Below are 23925 nucleotides of genomic sequence, written 5' to 3'. Positions count from 1 at the left end.
ATAGTTATATTGTATTGTTAGTAAATTATAAATATTCCAGATAAACGACAGCAAAAAACCAGAGATCAGTGGTGTCTTTAGACATGGTGGTCAGCAATGACCTCATAAGAATACAATATTTAAGTAAAGTGGGCCATGGAAATACTGGGAAGAATGGCATTCCAAGCAGAGAGAAAGAGTTAATGCAAAGTTCCTGAGGTACAAGCCTGACTGCAGTATTTAGAAAAACAGCATGGAGGACAGTGTGGCAAGAACACATGAAGAGAAAGGGAAGGAGGAGAAAGAGGAGGTCGGAGAAGACATAGGTTCAATTATATAGGCTTTGCAAGCCGTTACAAGGACTTGGGATTTTGGTCGGTGTGAAATGCAAAGTGTGTGGGTGATTCGGCAGACCTACACCTTTTAAATGATTACGCTGGCTCCTATGTGGAGAATTGATTGTAGAAAAACAGGAATAGAAACAGGAAAACTAGTGAGAAGACTGTTGCCATGATCTACGTAAGAAATGATGACCAGAGCAGATTTGTTGCTATGGAGGTAGTGAGAGATAGTCAGAGTCAGATTCTGCATAAATTTTGAAGACACAACCAGCAGATTACTTCTGCATTTAATAAAGAAATTACTGTGGCTGTAAGAAGGCATTCTGATGATAACTAGCATGCCATAATTCATTACAGTAAGGTAAGTTTAAAGGATAATTATTTTATTACATATCCACCACAATTATACATTATATATAAACAATTTTTTAAAACTCTTGCTTAAACCAACAAATACCAAAGAGTTGAATCTTCATAGCTCACAATTTTTACTGATTGCAGAATGACAGATTTGTTTTATTCCTTTTACTCTTGAGAAAATACCAAATGATATCATGTGGTAATTAAAGATAATAAAGGTAAAAAAATAAGATTTTTATAAATATTAGGGCAAGATAAAGCAGATGATATGAATACTTTTATAATAAAATATTTTAAATTAATTTTGGGTTTGTGTTTTATATTGTTTGTATTTGTTGACCTTGTAAGAGATAGTTTGTTAAATGAGAGAGTTTGCTGTAATATGCATAACATGAAAAAATAGGGCTTTTAAATTTAATTGTTATATAGATCACATGAAAAGCCATGATTATGGCCAATACAGTGTAGCAGTGTTAAAAATATAGCCACAACAGCAAGACATTAAATAAGGCTAATTGCTTTCTTGTGGCAAACATTCTGAAATAGAGAAAATGGGCATCCATCTATTTCAAAGATTACCAGGACATAGTAATTACTATGGAGATATAACCCTGCGTTTCATTAACAATGCAGTTGACTAAATATAATTTCTGAAGAAACATGTATAAAGTCCAGGTTAGGCTGAGAAGGATAAAACCTTTATCCTTCTAACTAATTATCTTAACTAATGTAAGATAGTTTACTGGCATTAGTCTTAATGATAAAGGTATGTAACCAGTGAAGTGGACAGAGAAGTGCGAAAGATCAGAAAGCCCGGATTCTAATTGTAGTCCTGTGTTGTGCTGGTGAATGTCCCACAATTGGCTCCCTGGAGAAAACATGGATCTTTAATGTTGCTGGATTTCCATGGTATAAACATCCCTGATTTCAAGCTCTGTCACTGATTTCAAGCTTATGACCTGATGTCACTGAAAGCAGAGCTGAGAAGAGATGAGCACACTTAACCCTTGCAAGTCTGTGAAAGTCAGCTCTAGCATGTCATTTCCTAGACTTACAATCAAATGATTGTGAACTTTTAAATAACTCATGTAAAAGTTCTAGACCTAAGTTTCCTCACTTCTGAAATCAGAAATTGGAGTAACTGTTGTCTAAAACTGTTCCTAGACTTAACATTCTTTTTAAAGGATAGAGATGTAAGATGATTTTGTCTTCTTAAATAAGATGAAAAAATACATAGAATACCCTTAATTTTAAATCATATAAAACAACAGGTGGAAGTAACAGAATAAAATCTATTTTCCCATTAATGACTGTTTAAAACTCCTTATCTTTAAATGGAGATATCAATTTGGGAACATCATATAGAAAAATTGACATTAAGTATGTAAAATGCTAAAGTGAAACATAATTACAATTGTTAGAATGTCAGTTATAATAATGCAAAGAGGTGCCTTTGGTAGCAGAAAAAATATTTTCTGTCATGTTCTTTGTTTAGCCTAATTCTGTACAATGTTATGGTGAGCTTGTAAAATTACAGCCAACAACTCTCACTTCCTAGTATTGATACCCTTGTGTAATGTGTCTCTTTGAATGTGGAGTGGAACTCCTTTCTCTGTTCTGATGGATATAATTCAGCAAGTATCGGACATGACTTGCACAGTTAGGCTTCAAAAAGACTGTGACTTCCATGTTGTATACCCTCCCTTGTTCCTTGCTGGCTCACTTGGGGAAGCATTCGGATAACTACGGCCTCAGCCATTTTCACTGAAACTTCACAGGAGACCCTGAAACTGAGGGTCCACCCAACTGAGCTTCTTTCAGATTCTGACAGTCAGAAACCATGTGAGATAATAAAAGCTTGTTATTTTAAGCTGCTACATTTTGAGGTAATTTAGCAATTAAAAAATCAACAGGAGTTGAGGAGAAATATGTTTGAAATTGAAAGGCAGGAGGTCCCCTTGAGCTTTTCTCCGTATTTCTATGTAATTTTATCAAAGTACATGGAAAAGTGCAACAACTCCTTATACATTGGGCCACTAATGAAACAGTCCTTTTGGGAGTAAAGGTTAGGGTCACCTACCAGGCAAGGAAATTTAACCTGTTGAGGTGCTTGCTTAGCACAAAGGTTGTATGGAATGGGAAGTGGAAGAAGGTAATGATACATACTATGACCATGGAGTTGGTTGTAGAAACAAGATCTGTAATAGTTATGACTATTATATTTTTTCCATATTTTAAGTCAATATAACAATATTAATAAAAATCTTCATCCTCTCCCATTTTCCTGTCAACTAACATAACAATAATGTTAACTTTTGATCTCATTGTTGAATCTACATGATGGCTCTGTAAAATTTGTTAAATTGGCTCAATTGAACAATGTTCCCAAGAATTTCCTTCCCTGTGTGTTTCTGATTAGGGTTGACTACAAGAACAATTTGTATAAGATTTGGAAGGTAGAGTGAAAAAGTATTTTGTTCACTGAGGGTTTATAGAGGCCAACCTTTTTGCAGTTCATGTATGCTTTTGAGTATCTGGGTAGCAGCTGGACCTAAGGGTTCTATTGCTTCTATAGGATTTTTTTTTTCCCTAGTTTTCTTAAATTCTGGGTTAGGTGCTATTGTGATTCTATGACAAGTGCCAAATTGTCTTTTATGTCATCCACAGCACTGATGAGGAGAGATAAACATAGAATAGATACAGGTTTAACCAGGCACAGTGGCTCACGCCTGTAATCCCAAAACTTCGGGAGGCTGAGGCAGGCAGATCACAAGGTCAGGAGTTCAAAACCAGCCTGGCCAATATGGTGAAACCCCTTCTCTACTAAAAATACAAAAATTAGCCAGTTGTTGTGGTGTGTGCCTGTAGTTCCAGCTACTCAGGAGGCTGAGGCAGGAGAATCGCTTGAACCTGGTAGGCGAAGGTTGCAATGAGCTGAGATCAAGCCACTGCACTCTGGCGTAGGCGACAGAGTGAGACTTCATCTCAAAAATAATAATAAGAATAATAGGAATGGCTAGATACAGGTTCTAGGTTATACTTTGAAGATTTCAGTTGTTCCTAATCTCTCCAACTTCTTGTCTATCTTTCCCCATCTACTTCCTGCACTCCAACTCCACATTCAGTCTTAGAAACAGAAGAAATAACTGAACCAACAGTTTTTTTTTTTTTTTTACTAGTTTCTGCAATTGCATAAGTTCAAATCTCCATGATAAATACCTTATTCTAAATCATTCCTAGTGACTCGGATTCTCTGGATTATGTATCTCTGAATAATACATACCTTTAGCTAAGAAGAGTGGCTTTTCTTTGGTTGAGCCAGAAAAACAGTCTCCTACCTTCAAGATCGTCCCAAGCCTTATTGCCCGTGATTATCCTGTGATAGTTGATCATTCATAATTCAGCCTTTTCTATGTTATTTATTTCAACCATAATATTATAATGGACATCAAAATTTTGTTTTCTCTGAATTATAAAATTCCATACAAAAATTTGTCTTTGTGTTCCGTTTTCAGCTGTTTGATTATGATGTTTCTGGACATGGACTTCTTCGGATATTTCCTGTTTGGTGTGTGTTGAACCTTTTGAATATGTAGTATTATGTCTTTTTGCCACATCTGGGAAGTTTTCAGCTGTTATTTCATCAGATTATTTCCATTCTTCACCCTTCTATTCTTCTATGCCTCCAATGGCATAAATATTAGACATTTGTTATTGTTGCACAGGTTCCTAAATTTCTGTTCATTTTATTTAGTCTTTATTTTTCCTCTGTGGTTCAGACTGGATAATGTATTAGTCCAGTGCATGGCTGTAAAAAACTACCTGAGCCTGGCTAACTTATAAAGAAAAGAGGTTTATTCCCTTTGAAAATGGCACAAGGGTGCCCTCTCTCACCACTCCTATTCAACATAGTATTGGAAGTTCCGGCCAGAGCAATCAGGCAAGAAAAAGAAATAAAGGATATTCAACTAGGAAAAGAGGAAGTCAAATTATCTCTCTTTGCAGACAACATAATTGTGTATTTAGAAGACACCATTGTCTCAACCCAAAATCTCCTTAATCTGATAAGCAACTTCAGCAAAGTTTCAGGATACAAAATCAATGGGCAAAAATCACAAGCATTAACTATACACCAATAACAGACAAACAGAGAACCAAATCATGAGCAAACTCCCATTCACAATTACTACAAAAAGAATAAAAACCTAGGAATACAACTAACAAGGGGCGTGAAGGACTTCTTCAAGTAGAACTACAAACCACTGCTCAAGGAAATAAGAGAGAACACAAACAGATAGAAAAACATTCCATGCTCATGGTTAGAAAGAATCAATATTGTGAAAATGACCATACTGCTCAAAGTAATTTATAGATTCAATGCTGTCCCCATCAAGCTACCAATGACCTTCTTCACAGAAATGAAAAAAACCACCTTAAACTACATATGGAACCAAAAGAGAGCCCAAGTAGCCAAGTCAGTTCTAAGCAAAAAAAACAAAGCTGGAAGCATCACGCTACCTGACTTCAAACTATACTACAAGGTTACAGTAATCAAAACAGTATGGTACTGGTACCAAAACAGAGATACAGACCAATGAAACAGAACAGAGGCCTCAGAATTAATGCCACATATCTATAACCATCTGATCTTTGACAAATCTGAAGAAAACAAGCAATGGGGAAAGGACTCCCTGTTTAATAAATGGTGTTGGGAAAACTGGCTAGCCATATGCAAAAAGTTGAAATTGGACCCCTTCCTTACACCTTATACAAAAATTAACTTCAGATGGATTAAAGACTTAAACTTAAGACCTAACACCTAAAAACCCTAGAAGAAAACCTAGTCAATACCATTCAGGACACAGGCATAGGCTAGGACTTCATGACTAAAACACCAAAAACAATGGCAACAAAAGCCAAAATAGACAAATTGGATTTAATTCAACTTAAGAGCTTCTACACAGCAAAAGGAACTATCATTAGAGTGAACTGGCAACCAACAGAATGAGAAAAAAACTTTTGCAATCTACCCATCTGTCAAAGGGATGATATCCAGAATCTACAAAGATCTTAAACAAATTTACAAGAAAAAAAAACAACCCCAGCAAAAAGTGGGCAAAGGATATGAGCAGACACTTTTCAAAAGAAGACATTTATGCAGTCAACCAACATATGAAAAAATGTTCATCATCACTGGTCATTAGAGAAATGCAAATCAAAACCACGTTGAGATACTGTCTCACACCAGCTAGAATGACGATCATTAAAAAATCTGGAGACAACAGATGATGGAGAGGATGTGGAGAAATAGGAATGTTTTTATACTGTTTGTGGGAGTGTAAATTAGTTCAACCATTGTGGAAGACAGCGTGGCAATTCCTCTAGAATCTAGAACTAGAAATACCATTTGACCCAGCAATACCATTACCGGGTAGATACCCAAAGGATATAAGTCATTCTATTATAAAGACATATGCAGGCATATGTTCACTGTGGCACTGTTTACAATAGCAAAGACTTGGAACCAACCCAAATGCCCATCAGTGATAGACTGGATAAAGAAATTGTGGAACATATACACCATGTAATACTGTGCAGCCATAAAAAATGATGAGTTCATGTTCTTTGCAGGGATATGGATGAATCTGGAAACCATCATTCTCAGCAAACTAACACAGGAACAGAAAACCTTACACCACATGTTCTCACTTGTAAGTGGGTGTTAAACAGTAAGAATGCTTGGACACAGGGAGGGAAACATCACACACTGGGGCCTGTCGGGAGTTAGGGGAGGGATAGCAGGGGGTGGGGAGATTGGGAGGGATAACATCGGGAGAAATACCTAATATAGACGATGGGGAGGGGATGGATGCAGCAAACCACCATGGCTTGTATACCTATGTAACAATCCTGTATAATCTGCACAGGTACCCCGGAACTTAAAGTATTAAACAAAACAAAACAAAAACCTTGGCTTTGAAGACTTCACTGTTTTGGTCATGAATTTTTGAAAATCTGTTTAGAAACTCAAAAAAAATAAAATAAAATAAAGAAAAGAGGTTTAATTGTGTCACAGTTCTGCAGACTTTATGGGAAGCATGACTGGAAAGGCCTTAGGAAACTTGCAATCATGGTGGAGGGCAAATGGGAAGCAGGCATGCCCTACATGTTTGAAGCAGGAGGGAAAGAGAACAGCTGGGGTGCTACACATTTTTAAACGATCAGATCTTGTGAGAACTCACTATCATGAGAGCATCAAGGGGTAAATCTGCTCTCATGATCCAATCATCGCCTACCAGGCCCCTCCTCCCATACTGGGAATTACAATTCTGCATGAGATTTGGGTGGGGACACAGATCCAAATCATGTCAGATAATTTGCATTCGTACATCTTTTAAGTTCACTGCCCTTTTCTCTGTCCTCTTCATTCAGCTATTGAGTACCTCCAGTACATTATTTATTTATTTATTTCTTATGTGTTCTATTTCTTTGCAGAGAATTTCTTTTTGTTTTCTTTTTTTTTTTTTTTTTGAGACAGTCTTGCTCTGTCACCTGGGCTATAGTGCAGTGGGCATGATCTCGGCTCACTGCAACCTCTGCCTCCTGGGTTAAAGTGATGCTCTTGCCTCAGCCTCCCAAGTAGCTAGGACTACAGGCACTCACCACCACACCCAGCTAATTTCTGTACTTTTAGTAGAGATGGGGTTTTGCCATGTTGGTCAGGCTGGTCTCAAACTGACCACAGGTGATCCACCCACCTCGGCCTCCCGAAGTACTGGGATTACAGGTGTGAGCCACTGTGTCCAGCCAAGAATTTCAATTTTTCTGTTTATTTCAAGTGTTTTCTTGATTGTTGCAGCATTGGTAGAGGTGCTTTAAAGTCTTTGTAGATATTTTCAACATCTGCGTAATTTTGTTTTGGAGTCTGTTGGTTGTCTTTTTCTCCCAAAAGCTGAACGTTTCGTAGAGATTTTTGTTTTAGCAGTCAATAGTCCTGGTTAGGTTTACATTGCAAGTTTCAAGTTATCTATGGTAGGCTTTGGTTCCAATTCCAGTCTAATTTTAAAATATCTTTGATACACTGATTAAGGTCTGGTGTACACATACACAACTTGGTAATAAATTTATAAATAACTTTATAGGGTTTCTTTTTTGAGCCCTTCACTCTGCCTGTAATCTCCCCAGTTCTATTACCTTTCTTAGGCCTCTTGTTTTTCATCCTCTAGCTAGAAAAGAGTCTCAAGTAGCTAAAGCTTTTATTACCCCCTCTCTACCACCCACTTTTAAAACTGTGTAGCATTCAGGGCAAACAAAGAAAATCTTAAGAACAAAATGGTAAGCTCAATGTATGTCAGGTGGTTATTCAATTGCTCATCTTCTTACATAATGTGTCTATTAAATGTTTTTGATCATCCTCAAATAGATACTCCATGTATTCTGCTATTTTTTATAGCTGCAATCAGTGTAAATGATAGGGCAGAGCATGTGTAGGCATCTTATCCAGAATAATAAGGCTTGTTCATTTATTTTTAGCATAATTATTGATATGGAGCTTTTAAAATGTACCAGGTATACAGATATAAGTGTTCAAAGGATACATTATCCACCTGGGTGTTAGTTATTTGGAATAATTCTCAAATGTTGTATTTTTTGTTAATACTCTATAGTAAATATTTTATTAGTAGTTAATGCTCATTGACTATAGGACAAAATGTGGAGAATATGCACCATGGAATACTATGCAGCCATCAAAAACGATGAGTTCGTATCCTTTGTAGGGACATGGGTGAACCTGGAAACCACCATTCTCAGCAAACTGACACAAGAACAGAAAATCAAACACCACATGTTCTCACTCATTGGTGGGTGTTGAACAATGAGAACACATGGACACAGGGAGGGGAGCATCACACACTGGGGTCTGTAGAGGGGAAAAAGGGGAGGGACAGCAGGGGGTGGGGAGTTGGGGAGAGATAGCATGGGGAGAAATGCCAGATATAGATGATAGGGAGGAAGGTAGCACATCACACTGCCATGTGTGTACCTATGCAACAATCTTGCATGTTCTTCACATGTACCCCAAAACCTAAAATGCAACAAAAAAGGGTGTAAGTTTGATACAAACCAAACCTCACCTTACTCCAAGTACTCAGTGACAAGTTTACTTAGTTTTTTCCTTTACCTATATATATATATAGTGTGTGTATGTGTGTGTGTGTTTATAAAGAAAATGAAATAGCATTGTATTTACAGGTTCTTTTTATTTTATAATATCTTATTAGCTATTTTTATATAATAGCATTTTAATTCTGTACAATATCCCACTGTATGGAATTATATTGACTTTAAAGTAAACCCACATTTCTACAAAGTTATATATTCTTCACCAGAGTTATATACCTTCTAGAATCCCAACTCCTCATAGAGTATTTTTCACATAAAAATATATGTCTTGTTATTAAAAATGAGTATATCTGGATTATAAACATAATATATTTGCTAAATTGTCTTCTGTTGGGCCCTAGTACATTACTATTTACTTTCCATAGTCACAGTGGATTTTTCATTAGTCCAAAGCTCTTTGATTTTATTGATTTCTTTCTCTGTTTGGTTTTTTTTTCTTTTTGCAGGTATTTAGTAAGCAGTGTGTTAATACCCGATAGGTATTTCTCTGTAGTAGTTATGATGGTCCTGATAAAAGTAATATTTTTTTCCATTTTAAAAATTACATATTTGTCATACCTTAGCTTGACTTCTACATAAACACACATGTATGCACAGGCACGCACACACACAATTGGAGAAAAATAGTATTGCTTTTGTAGGACTGTGAGAGAGTGTAAATGCTGAAACAGCTCTGTGTCTGTAAAAAAGAAAATTAATAAGAGAAAAATCTGAGTAAAATATGTTTTTATATGTTTATATTTTTTATTAAAGATTTTAATATGTTACATGAAGAGTACAAAGGTGAATGGCAGGTGTGGAAATGAACCTAAGTGTGTCCAGGAACATTGTAGCTAAAAACAATGAAACGTCTATTAATTTCATAAATTCTGTAATAGTAACACTATTTATAACCCATTTTCATAATCACAGTTTTATATTTTTAGGAAAGTTGCTTTAAAGACAATCTATTATAGCAACACTATAACTTACAAAAGCATAACTGTTATTTATGAAATGATTTAACTATTTGAAATATACTCCTATATTTCATTTTGGACTATACATAACTTTTCCCTAAATAACATGTCATAAATTGTTTTAAATTACTGTTATTCATTATACTAGACCTTTTTATTAAATTATATATCTATATATGTTTTATATAGATATTTAGTGGTGTTTTTTTTTGAGACAGGGTCTTATTCTGTCATCCAGGTTGGGATGGAGTGGCACAATCTCAGCTCACTGCAACCTTTACCTCCTGGGCTCAATTGATCCTCCCATATCAGCATCCCAAGTAGCTGAGACTATAGGCACACACTACCATGCCTGCTAATTTTTTTTTTTTTTTTTTTTGGTAGAGACAGGGTATTCAGGCTGGCCTCAAACAATTCACCTGCCTTAGCCTCCCAAAGTGCTGGAATTACAGGTGTGAGCCACCATGCCTGGCCTGTTTTTTCTATGTTTTTTTGAGAAAAGCAACCACATTTAACATTTATCAAGGAGTATTACTCATCATATTGAAATAAGTTATATATTTTCATAATTTTTATATACAAATATAGAGGCCTTTAAATATAAAATAAATAATATAAAGAAATAACATAAAATATACCATTGTAAAGTAGCTAATGTTTTACACTATTCAAAAAAACTCACACAAAATTAACAAAATATATATTACAATTCAAGGAAATTTGATTTCCTATTCATTTTAAATCTGTCCAACAAACCCTGTGGGAGATATTTTAACTTTGAGTCGTCAATTTGAAGGTAAAGTTTAGAATTTATATTTGATGACTTTTGTCAATTTCTGCTAAGGCTGTTTCCTTCTTCCTAATGTAAAGTAGCATTTTTACATTTTTATATACTCTCATTCACTTATCACTGATAAGTTGCATTTCTTAAGCTGACAAAGATATGCATGAAACAGATTTCAGGAGATGGAAATTATCACAGTATGGAGCGCTTCTTTCGTAAAATATATGAGTTAATTCACCAGTCATGAAAGCAAAGGACTGAGAAGAGCTTTCTTTGTGTATAGTGTTGGCAGGTGTCATGAAAGTTCCGCCAAACAAGATTATTAATTCATGACCTATTTCCCTTCCTGTCATAGTACCTTCTTCAGAAAGTACTTCCGTTTCCACCAGGCAGATCTTCCAGTTATGCATGAGATATGAAGTAAAGGCAAAACTCCATCAAAAACTTAGAAGCCAATAGTGCCCTTGACAACCAGATGTCTGTCTTTCCAGGTTAAAGCTTTCTAGGTTCTGAGGGATGGTTTCTGCAATACTGTGTTTCCCTTCAAACTCAGGTTGCTTCAAGATCTGGTTGGCAACTCATGGAGGAAAATGCACTTTTCTTGAAAACAAGCTATATATTTTATGACATTAAGGTTAAAAGAAAAATTATATTGGTAATATCTGCATACCGACAGATGAAACCATTCCAAAAGTCTTGTAGATTCACTATAAAGAGGAAGTCTGGCTAGTGTACTAGACAACATATCTATATACTTTTCTGTTTTCATTTTCATTTCCCTATCCCTAACACAACACAGCTAAATGTGACCAGTTCAAGTTGAGATGTGCTGTAAGTATAAAATTCACAGCAGATCTCAAAGACTTGGTACCAAAAAGTAAAAATATTCGATAATATTTGTATTATTTCAATGTACTGATTATTTTATTATTTCAGTGTATTGATTATACATTGAAATGGTACAAATTGGATAAATTGGAGTAAATAAAATATTTAAAAATTTAAAAGGAGGAAGTCTGGAGAATGTGTTCTATCAGTTGTCTGCTTTTAAATATGTGAGCGTTACATTTAAAAATCTGTCATGGCTCCCACTCGTCTATAGGACAAAGTTCAAAACTTTGGACCTTGTATTCTTGGGTTAAACCAGATAATCAATGCAAGACATATCAGCACAGTATCATTTCCCAAAGACTAATTTTTTTGTGCTTTGATATGCTAATACTGGCTTGTGTTAGGGATGTACTAAAAAACCATTCGATCAACTTACTTTCCGTGTTGTTGAGGATGTTGTTTATCATACTTTTTGAGGTCTTTGGTTTTAATATCAGTTTTGAATTTATCCTGAGTATTTGATTTGTGCCTTATCATTTTTAATGTGTTACCTCTTTTTCTCTTTTGAGAAAATCTTAAATCTTAAAACTTAGTTTTTTTCTATCACATTAAAGAATGTACAACCAATTATAGTATCATTCTTACACATTAACTTCTTTCCTAGGTACATCTCAGCTATGTTAAATGTCAATTTTTGTTTTGGATCATTTTTTCCTGAAGTGTAAACTAGGTTATTTTTCTTAGTTAGCTTCATCTTTGTAAGCTACCTCAAATCATTTATTTTATTTTATTTTATTTTTTGAGACAGTGTCTCACTCTGTTGCCCAGACTGGGATGCAGTGGTGCAATCTTGGCTCGCTGCAACCTTCACCTTCTGAGTTCAAGCAATTGTCCTGTCTCAGCCTCCCAAATAGCTGGGATTACACACGTGTGCCACCACGCTTGGCTAATTTTTTATTTTTAGTGGGATGGGATTTCACTATGTTGGCCAGGATGGTCTCAAACTCCTGACCTCAAGTGATCCACCCACCTCAGCCTCCCAAAGTGCTGGGATTAGAGGCATGAGCCACTGTGCCTGGCCCCAAATCATTTTAGACCAAGGTAGGATACAATTTAATAACATTAAATGTATACCTTAAACTGAAATTCAAGTCGCTTTACAATCTAAATCCAATCCAATCTTTATAATCAAGTAAATACAAGTCACTTTACAATCTAAATCCAAATCTAAATTAGGGTTTGACATTTCAGGAACATCTTTTTATATACCACTAGCTGCAATCAGCTTTGTTACCTGCATGGCCCCATACAATCCCGGTTCATTTGTACTTGGCCCATATTGAGAATGCCTTATTTTTTCACCCCTATCCATCCAAATATTAACTATTTTTCTTCTTCATCCTCCTTCTCCTCTTCCTCTTCTTCTTGTACTTTAGGTTCTGGTGTATATGTGCAGATCATGCAGGATTGTTGCATAGGTACATACATGGCAAGGTGGTTTGCTGCCTCTATCCACCCGTCACCTATATCTGGCATTTTTCCCCATGTTATCTCTCCCCAACCTCCCTAGCCCCTGCTGACCCTCCCCTATTCCCCCTCAACAGACCCCAGTATGTGATGAGTGAAAACATGCAGCATTTGATTTTCTGTTCTTGTGTCAGTTTGCTGAAAATGATGGTTTCCAGTTTCATCTATGTCTCTACAAAGGACACGAACTCGTCATTTTTTATGGCTTCATAGTATTCCATGGTGTATATGTGCCACATTTTCCTTGTCCAGTCTATCATCGATGGGCATTTGGGTTGGTTCCAGGTCTTTGCTGTTGTAATCAGTGTTGCTATGAACATACGTGTGCATGTGTCTTTATAATGGGAACAATTGATAATCCTTTGGGTATATACCCAGTAATGGGATGGCTGGACCAAATGGAATTTCTATTTCTAGATCCTGTATTTCAAGATCCACTTCTCATTCCACCTCATCCGGTTTTTCTGACAATAAACTTGTGGCTTTTATTTACTTAGCCATTTATCTGGATCTTGACTTTGTCCTGTCTACTGAAAGTTCTTGCATTGCTTAACATGTCCTATACCTTCTTAATATGATTAGTACCAATACCTTGGATTTCAAATGCACAATGAATTCCTAAAAGTAAGGAGCTAGATCTTGTCTAGAACTTACCTTATCTTGAATTCTGGTGCATTTGTCGAAGGCATAAACATTTAGAAAATAATAAATCAATATAAAGGATGACAGTAAAGTATTAACTTAGAATGAAAGGTCAAAGTAGATTTTAACACAGTGTTATGAAGTCAACTGGAACCTCTAGAAGTATTTACAATTATTGAAATATCTCAGATTATATTGAGCACTAACTTGGGCCTTAAACAGTGTTTCTAGATCTGTTCTGTATATTTCATTATTCTATTCCATCTTTTTGTAAAATAGGAATGGCTATGTAAACTCTTGAGTTTCCCAGGAATGCAGAAGCTTAGCTAAGAACATTATCTAAATTTGGCAGTGACGGTAGGGCTTATACTGAGAAAAGGGTCAATTTGGTGCTTTTATGACAATTTATGTTGGTTAGTGGCTTGGTGACGTTGCGAAATGAATCATTGTAATTCTCCTGGATGACAACCAATGGTAAAATCACAAGGTCCAGAGTAGGCAGCCCAAGTGAAACAGTTAGTGTATTCTGATATCCTACGCAGAGGAAGAATAATGTGTGGAATCTCAGAAAGGCAAAAAGACAATTTCACTGCCATTCTGAATGACTGCCATCTTGTTGCGTGCTGTGATACCGTTTCTACTCCAAAGGTACAGTTGAATAGGCATTCATCCTACGTTCCTTCAAGGATTTTGTTTTTGAAGATTTACTTTTTTTCTTTTCTTTCTTCTTTTTTAGCATAGATGGTAGCATGCTGTTGATAAAACACTTGAACTCCTGCTGTTTAAATTGCTGTTCTGTTCTGAGGAGTGAAATAATGTTTTGCCATTTGCTCCCAGGTACTGGAACTGCTGCTGAAATACACACATAAGTGCTCTAACGTTGGTAGAGAGTAGCTTTTCACAGGGCTTAAGGCAGTAGGGAAGAAGCATGTCTCACCTCTTTCCTTGTGGGAGGTTGATCTGCTTGTTTCCCCTGCTGTGACTTCTATACCCCAGAAACCCCGTTCTCTTGTACTGGCACTTGTATCACTAGAAGTGTTTTTTTTTTTTTTTTTAAATTTTGCATTATCTTTTTTTTTTTTTTTCCCCCAAAACACGGCCCAAAGCTTGCATTGTCAATTAGGTAATTCCCAAAGTTGCTAGATCAGGCTGCCTCAATGAAGAAAGTTCAAAGTGTTTAAATCTGTAATATAATTAACATAGGTATTCTGAATTATCATAGTCCTCAAAGCCTTTCATTTTTACTACAGAGAAAGTTTACTCACCCTCTCTTTGGGTTTTCTGATTTTTCACATTTTGAGGATGAGCTTTTCTCAATACTTTGGCAAATTTATTTAATATCATAGATTTTTATCAACTTAACTTCAATAATTAAATTCTACAACGTGATTTATTTTCGATCCAGAAATACTGTATTTGATTAAGCAGATTATACTCCTTCCCATATTACCTACCAATGGAACAAATGTACAGTTTACAGTCCAATCTTTTAAGATAAGAATTGTTTTGCATCTTGTACATGCTTCTCCACTTCAAACAGCTAACACTATTTTTCTTCAGATGAAATTTATCCTCTTGTGGGAAGTGTCTTATTTTGCAGATCTCGTTGTTCCCCATATCTTTACAATAAAAACTTTTCTCATGCAGATATTGTGTATCTGGTAGGCACCTAACAATGCTAAGAACTCTGATAAGCTTCAGTATTACAAATTCAAATTAAACAAAATCCTTGATAAATGAGCTAAAATGGGGATTGTGAAGTCCAATTTGTCAATAGGCACTGTGATAGTGCTGCAGCTGTGGTCATGGTATTCCATGTCTTCTGTAAAAGGTCAATAATTGTGTTTTATCTGCAAAGTATATACGGTTAGGGCCTACAAAATTTTGTATATTTGGATATATACACAGCAAATAGAATTATAAAATGTATGATACCTGTACAACTAAAATGTGCTATGAATATTACATATAATAAACATTTTGGGCTGGGTGCATTGGCTCATGCCTGTAATCCTAGTGCTTCGAGAGGCCGAGTCAGGAGGATTTCTTGAGCCCAAGAGTTGGAGGCTGCGGTGAATATGATTATACCACTGCATTTCAGTCTGGGTGACTGAGGGAGACACTGTCTCAAAAAAAAAAAAAAGTTTTTTGGTGCCGCATCACTCATCAATTTCTACTATAATTGATTGGATAGAATTGGAATCACAGGTTCAAACACCAAAATAAGGGAGATATCTTAGTGTGATTATATAGGTCACAAGTGTCTACTGACTCAATAGATAAAACTTCTCACTAGAAATGAGTCCGGGGTGTTGGAAAATGTGGCCACTTTGGATATCTTTGGGGGCCCATGGGTTAAGTGTGAAGGACTTGACTCAAAATGTCAATTCAGAAAAGGTATTACGCTATTTCATACAATCTGTTTGAAGCGCTTGTGTTGATGGTGCAAATCCCCTTGAAGCTGTTTATTTATGAGGGAAAGAGATCCCATTTGAGCATTTCTTACAATGATGCTTTCTACTTAAGGATTATCCTTTTTATCTTTGTTGTGTATTTATATTAAGAACACCCTTCTCTGTAGTTTATTTCTTTCTAAGTGTCATTTTTTTTTTTTTTTTTTTTAAAAAAAGAGCTAAGAATGAGGCTGAATAAGGAGAATTGAAATGGTTTTGAAACTGCAAAGGGAGGTTTTATTGTAACTCTAAAGTCACATTTTAAACCCAGCAATATATTTAAGCATAAAAATTTCAAACTCACCTGTCATGAAATGTATAGTTAAGAATCCCTTATTGTTAATGTTTCTTAAACCACCATTAGTTGCTAATGGTTACATGTTGATAAAATATGTGTCTTTTATCTGTTTGTCTCCTTACTGGGTTTATGACCTCCAAAGATGAGGTCACTGGGACACCTACTCAAACATAAAGGCAACGGGAATGCTGGACCTAGGTAAGGAAATTGGCACTGATCTGGATATTAAAAAATCCTCTCTAATCATTTTGACATTTTTCACTCTGAAACACAGACTAGGTCTAACTTAGAGACTTAGAGAATAATGACAAGAAAATTTAAGAGGTGCTTTAAAACTTCTCTTCCCCCAAATATTTAAACAAAATTCATTTCCCACTTCTATTACACAAGAATTTTTCCTCTTTTGCCCTTTAAATACGTGTTCTTCAGGTTTCAAGACATATCTCAGCAAAATTATTTAGATTAATAACCAGGTAGATTGTGTTTATAGTAACTGCACTGTAGGATTTTTAAAAATGGTTTTAATTATACTTTAAGTTCTGGGATACATGTACAGAATGTGCAGATTTGTTACATAGGTATACATGTGCCATGGTGGTTTGTTGCACCCATCAACTCGTCATCTACATTAGATATTTCTCCTAATGCTGTCCCTCCCATAGCTCCCCATCCCTCCCAGGCCCCAGTGTGTGATGATTCCCTCCCTGTGTCCATGTGTTCTCATTGTTCAGCTCCCACTTATGTGTAAGAACATGGGGTGTTTGGTTTTCTGTTATTTTGTCAGTTTGCTGAGAATGATGGTTTCCACCTTCATCCACGTCCCTGCAAAGGACATGAACTCATCGTTTTTTATGGCTGCATAGTATTCCATGGTATATATTGCACTGTGGGATTTTAAGAGCTGTCAGCCAGTTTGACTAAACCAAGAAGGAATTATAGCAAATTGTGTCCACTGAGTCTTCTCATCAGTACACATCTCCACAGTTATGCCAGGTCTATTTTCAGAAGGAATCATAGCAAATTGTATCCTCTGAGTCTTCTCATCAGTACACATCTCCACGGTTATTCCAGGTCCCTTTTCAGAACCTAATTTTCCACTCTAGGCAAAAAACATTTACTTTCAGAAATCTAGCACAACAGAGTTCTGCTCTGGGGTTTGAAGTTATAGCCCCAGAAAGCAATAGCGTCAACTTGCCCACTTTACCTCCTTTTATCCATAGGTCTTCTTTTTCAGGAACCTCTCAGAGTGAGTGGCTGGGTCTTAGTAAGATGTGAGTATTCCTGGATACCCTGTACTGTCTTATCCAGGTTTCTTAGGACAACAAGTTTCCCTCATTAAAACCTCAGTGTGTCTCCCTCTGGAAAACTGTATGTAATTATGTTAAACAGGTTAGTTATAAATAATAATGCATGTTTGGTTTGCACTGTATCCTTTCATCTAAGATACTTTCCCCATATCTTTTAAAACTGATCCTCCCAATCATTTAATTAGGTAAGTAGGGATGTATTATTTATCTCCACTTTCTAGATGACACTAAGTGTTGTGACAACTCTAAGGTCATTAAACTACTGTGCAGAAGAACCGACACTGGTGCCTAGTCATGAGATTATGTTATGATATAAAACTGAATCTAACAATACTCCAATAAGAAGTGGCAGGCAGTTCATATCAACTAATTTTTAAATTTATTCTTAAAGCTTCATCAGAAGCAAATGGAAATGAATGTGGATGGAATGAAGAGCATGGAGAGGTGCCGTAATAGCAATCAACTTGTTTAACAGATTCTTTTACTTTTCTTGAGACATGGTCTGGCTCTGTTGCCCAGGCTGGAGTGTGGTGGCATGATCAGACATAGCTCCTTGCAACCTCAAACTTCTGAGTTCAAGGAATCCTTTTGCCTCAGTCTCTTGAGTAGCCAGGACCACAGGTACACACCACCTCACCAGGCTAATTTTTTTTTTTTTTTTTTAATAGAGATGAGGTCCTGCTATGTTGCCCAGGTTGGTGTCTTAACTCCTGGCCTCAAGCAATCCTCCTGCCTTGGCCTCTCAAAGCTCTGGAATTAGAGGTGTGAGCCACCATGCCCAGCCCCCTTGTTTAACAAATTCTAAAATACTGGAATTCCAGATTCTGAGGTATAGTACCGACCTTAGTGCTAAGAACACCTAGCCATTAAACGTGAAGAAGGATATTTTGAGAAGGCTTTTCTGGCATGGAGATAAAGCAAAGTGAATCACCAAGTAACACAGACAGTTAGCTTCTCTGATTAGTATCCCATGAAGCAGGAAAACTTTGGTGCCCAAGAGGCCAAGCTGAGAAAGACTACATGGATAAGAGCAGTTTGAGCAAGATTTCTAGAACTTCTCAAGGCCATTATTTATCTGGGGACAGGGAAAGAGGACAGGAAAGGACAAAGATTACTTCGTCTTGTTTCCCTAAGACTGGGAACAAACTGCTATTTATTTTGGGATTGCAAAGCATGTAACTTCTGAACAAATACATGAATGTTATTGATTTGGAGATAAAACAAGAAGGAGACTTTGTATAGGATAAGCAAAAAAGCTCCTTATATAATATTTTGTAAGCAAAGAAAACTTAGAGGAGGAAGAAAGAAGTAAAGCAATACTAGGTAGATGCTTATTTTATCAGAACAGAAACATGATTGACAGGTAAAAAGTGTCCTGTTTTTAATCAGGGCTTATTCCCACATGGCTTTGGGGTAATCAGGAAAATTATGGCCAGTAGACATTACATTCTACATGTTGACACTAGTAAGCTTTCTTACAGTTGCCAGCAGGAACTAAGTGAGGTTCCATCGACTCTGAGGAAGAAGAGGTGTGAGAAGGAGGAATAGCAATGATGCCATAAGTATCACTCTGTAGTCTCAGGAGGAGGCCTTGCTACATAATGAGTCTAGTGTCTTGACAAAGGTTTGAGCTTCTGCTAATACTCAGATTTCCTCTCGTCATAATTCTTGCTAGCATTGTCAGCAGTGGATTCGCAGGATAGAGAAATCTCTAAAGAGTGAGTTTTTGGAAACAGAAAGGATGCTAATGAATGCTGCTGCTTCTGTTAGTCTGGCTTTAAGGAGAACAAAAAGTAGCATTTGAGACTCAAAAAAGTCATTTATTTTCTTTAGGTTTTTTAGTGATTCTCCCCAAAACAGGCATATTATGAAAATGGATTCAAAAAAGTTTCAGCTAAATTTATATGTGAATTGCATAATGGCTGTTAAGGGAAACTTAGGCATATTTGGAAGTTTTTGAAGCTGACTTAATGAAGAATAGCAATCATGGCCCCTCCCAAAAAAGCCGCTTGATACCACAGACAGAAATGCTGAATTGGGCTGGTTAGTACCTTTAATTGTTATAACACTGTAAGAAGAATAGGTAGAAGGCAAACAAGATTAAAAAGAAACAACAAGAAGAAGAAAAAGATGAAAAGGAAGAAAGTAAAATATTCATTGATCATCTAATACATGGCGAGCTCCTGTGCTGTGCTGTAATTAGCTAGTACTAGCTCACTTGAGCCCACTGTTAAATTTTCAAGAAAATTTCAAGCCAGTTGTTAAAACCATTCTTATTAAAAATCAAATTTTATAAACATACACTTAAAATATATTAAAAATGAAGCCAATAAATACTCAAAGCTTATCATTTCCAAATTGATTTTCCATAATTCATTCACTTCTATGCTGTTGAGAAGGCTGTTTACATCTATTGGTTGGGAATAGTGTAAATTCTAGATAAGTGTGCTGGTGTACATCTTTCTGAACTCTGGGTTCGGTGACATATTGGTAGCTTGAAATTAGCCATGATTAGTGAATGTTATAAATCAGGTCTTAATTTATTGTTTTGTCTAACCTTAAGAAATGTTCATAATGCAGATTAAAATTTAACATGTGTCATGCAGTTACACTGTGTACTGTATAAAATTGAGAAAATACTCATCTATCATTTGAAAACTATTATCCAATTCAACTAAAAAAAGCCATTGAAATCATTAATAATCAAGTGAAGATCTGACATACATCTTAGTTGTATATATTTCCTCCTGACTTAATCTAAACAGAAATATCAACTAGCACTCATGTTACATATCACATGTATTGATGATGTATTTTTGAGGAAAAAATTGTGGTGTCTCTCCCAGGTTTTGGTATCAGGATGATGGTGGCCTCATAGAAAGAGTTAGGGAGGAGTCTCTCCTTTTCAATTTTTGGAACAGTTTCAGTAGGAATGGTACCAGCTCTTATTTGTACCTTTGGTAGAATTCAGCTTTAAGTCTGTCTGGTCCTGAGTTTTTTTTTTTTTTTTTTTTTTTTTGTCAGTAGGCTATTTATTACTGCCTCAATTTCAGACCTTATTATTAGGCTATTCAAGGATTTGATTTCTTGTTCAGTCTTGGGAGGTGTATGTATTCAGGAATTTATCTAGATGTACTGGTTTATGTGCATAGAGGTGGTTATAGTATTCTCTGATGATTGTTTGTATTTCTGTGGGGTCAGTTGTGATATTCTCCCTTATCATACCTGCTTGTATTTATTTGAATATTCTCTCTTTTCTTCTTTATTAGTCTATCTAGTGGTCTATTTTACTAATTTTCTCAAAAATTAGCCTCTGGATTCATTGATTTTTTTGAAGGGATAATTGTCTCTCTATCTCCTTTAGTTCAGCTCTAATCTTGGTTATTTCTTGTTTTCTGCTAGCTTTTGGGGTTGTTTACTTGGTTCTCTAGTTCTTTTAGTTGTGATGTGACATTGTTAATCTGAGATTTTTCTAGCATTTTCATGTGGGCATTTAGCACTATAAAATTTCCTCTTAGCACTGCTTTGGCTGCATCCCAGAGATGCATCTTGTACATTGTATCTTTGTTCACATTAGTTTTAAAGAACATCTTGATTTCTGCCTTACCTTCATTATTTATCCATGCCATGAATCATCAGGAGCAGGTGGTACAACTTTCATATGTGGTTTTGTGTGAATTTCTCAATCTTGAGCTCTAATTTGATTGCCTCAGACCAATATCCTTGATGAATATTGATGCAAAAATCTTCAACAAAATACTCAACAAAATGTGGCAAACCAAGTCTTGTAGCTCATCAAAATGCTTTTGCACCACAATCAAATAGGCTTCATACTTGGGATGCAAGGCTGGTTCCACAATGCAAGTCAATAAATGTGATACATCACATCAACAGAACTAAAGACAAAAACCATATGATTATCTCAATAGATGCAGAAAAGGCCTTTGATAGAATTCAACATCGCTTCATGTTAAAAACTTTCAATAATCTAGTATTGGGCTCCTGGGCAAGATGACCAAATAGGAACAGCTCTAGTCTGTGGCTCCCAACAAGACCAGTGCAGAAGGCAGGTGATTTCTGCATTTCCAAGTGAGTGTCAACAAAGCCACTGGGAAGTTTGAACTGGGTGGAGCCCACCACAGTATGGCAAAGCCACTTGTAGACAGACTGCCTCTCCAGATTTCTCCTTTCTGGGAAGAGCATCTCTGAAAGAAAGGAAACAGCTCCAGTCAGGGACAAATATATACAACTTCCATCTCCCTTGGACAGAGCACATGGGGGAAGGGGTGGCTGTGGGCTCAGTTTCAGCAGACTTAAACATTCCTGCCTTCTGGCTCTGAAGAGAGGAATAGATCCCTCAGCACAGCACTTGAGCTCTGCTAAGGGACAGACAGACTGGGTCTCAAATGGGTCCATGACCTTCGTGCCTGCTGACTGGGAGACACCTCCCTATAGATGTTGATAGACATGTCCTACAGGAGAGCTCTGGCTGGCATCTGGCAAATGCTCCTCTGGGATGAAGCTTTCAGAGGAAGGCAGCAATCTTTGCTGTTCTGCAGCCTCCACTGGTGATAAGCATGCAAACAGGGTCTGGAGTGGAACCCCAGCAAACTCCAGCAGACCTGCAGAAGAGGGACCTGACTGTTAGAAGGAAAACTAACAAACAGAAAGCAATAGCATCAACATCAACAAAAAGGATGATCACGTAAAATCTCCATCTGAAAGTAACCAACAGCAAAGACCAAAGGTAGATAAATCCATGAAGATGAGGAAAAACCAGCACAAAAAGGCTGAAAATTCCAAAACCAGAATGTCTCTTCTCCTCCAAAAGATCAAAACTCCTTGACAGCAAGAGAACAAAACTGGACAAAGAATGAGTTTGATGAATTGGCAGAAATAGCCCTCAGAAGGTTGGAAATAACAAACTTCTCTGAGCTAAAGAAGCAAGTTCTAACCCGATGCAAGGAAGTTAAGAATCTTGAAAAAAGGTAAGAGGGATTACAAACTAGAATAACCAGTTTAGAGAAGAACCTAAGTGACCTGATGGAGCTGAAAAACATAGTATAAAAACTTTGTGATGTATACACAAATAGCTGAATCAATCAAGTGAAAGAAAGGATATCAGAGATGAAGATAAGCTTAATGAAATAATGTGTGAAGACAAGATTAGAGAAAAGGAGAATGAAAAGAAATGAACAAAGCCTCCAAGAAATATGGGACTATGTGAAAAGACCAAATCTAGGTTTGACTGGTGTCCTGAAAGTGAAAGGGAGAATGGAAAACACACTTCATGATATTATCCAGGAGAACTTCCCCAGCCTAGCAGGACAAGCCAACATTCAAATTCAGGAAAAACAGAGAATACCACAAAGATACTCTTCAAGAAGAACAAGCCCAGGACATGTAATCGTCAGATTCACCAAGGTTGAAATGAAGGAAAAATGTCAAGGGCAGCCAAAGAGAAAGGGTGAGTTACCCACAAAGGGAAGCTCATCAGACTCAGCAGATTCTTTCTTCAAAAACCTTACAAGCCCAAAGAGAGTGGGGGCATGTCACTTCAACATCCTTAAAGAATTTTCAATGCAGAATTTCATATGCAGCCAAACAGCTGTATACATATACTCACCCACGACTAAAACAGAAGTCAAATCCCTGAATAGACCAATAACTAGTTCTGAAACTGAGGCAGTAATTAATAGTCTACCAACTAAAAAAGCCCAAGACCAGACAGATTCGCAGCTGAATTCTACCAGAGGTACAAAAAGGAACTAGTACCATTCCTTCTGAAACTATTACAAACAATAGGAAAAGAGTGACTCCTGCCTAACTTATTTTATGAGGCCAGCATCATCTTGATACCAAAACCTAGCAGAGACACAACACAAAAAGAAAATTTCAGGGCAATATCCCTGATGAACATCGATGTGAAAATCCTCAATAAAATACTGGCAAACCAAATCCAGCAGCACATTTGAAAACTTATCTATCACAATGAAGTCGGCTTCATCCCTGGGATGCAAGGCTGATTCAATATATGCAAATCAATGAACGTAATTCATCACATAAACAGAACCAATTACAAAAACCATCTGACTATCTCAATAGATGCAGAAAAGACCTTCCACAAAATTCATCACCCCTTCATGCTAAAAACACTCAATAAACTAGATATTGATGAAACATATCACAATAAGAGCTATTTATGAGAAACCCACTGCCAATATCATATTGAATGGGCAAAGGCTAGAAGCATTTTCTTT

The 23925-nt window shown here is 36.5% G+C and overlaps 1 long non-coding RNA gene across 2 annotated transcripts in view; it reads left to right on the top strand.

The window, feature by feature from the left end:
* The first annotated feature begins 268 nt into the window (after positions 1-268).
* LOC105719559 (uncharacterized) overlaps positions 269-23925 on the top strand; it is a 661868-nt gene continuing 638211 nt past the window's right edge. For both annotated transcript variants that reach the window (XR_001108001.2, XR_010337967.1), the window contains exon 1: positions 269-681. This is a non-coding gene — a long non-coding RNA (uncharacterized LOC105719559). The remainder of the gene's footprint in view (positions 682-23925) is intronic.

The sequence above is a fragment of the Aotus nancymaae genome, unplaced genomic scaffold (assembly GCF_030222135.1).
Source record: "Aotus nancymaae isolate 86718 unplaced genomic scaffold, 86718_ANA_hifiasm-v0.15.2.pri h1tg000002l, whole genome shotgun sequence".
Taxonomy (NCBI): domain Eukaryota; kingdom Metazoa; phylum Chordata; class Mammalia; order Primates; family Aotidae; genus Aotus; species Aotus nancymaae.
The sequence above is the reverse complement of the archived record's forward strand: the minus strand, read 5'-3'. Positions and strand labels throughout refer to the sequence as shown.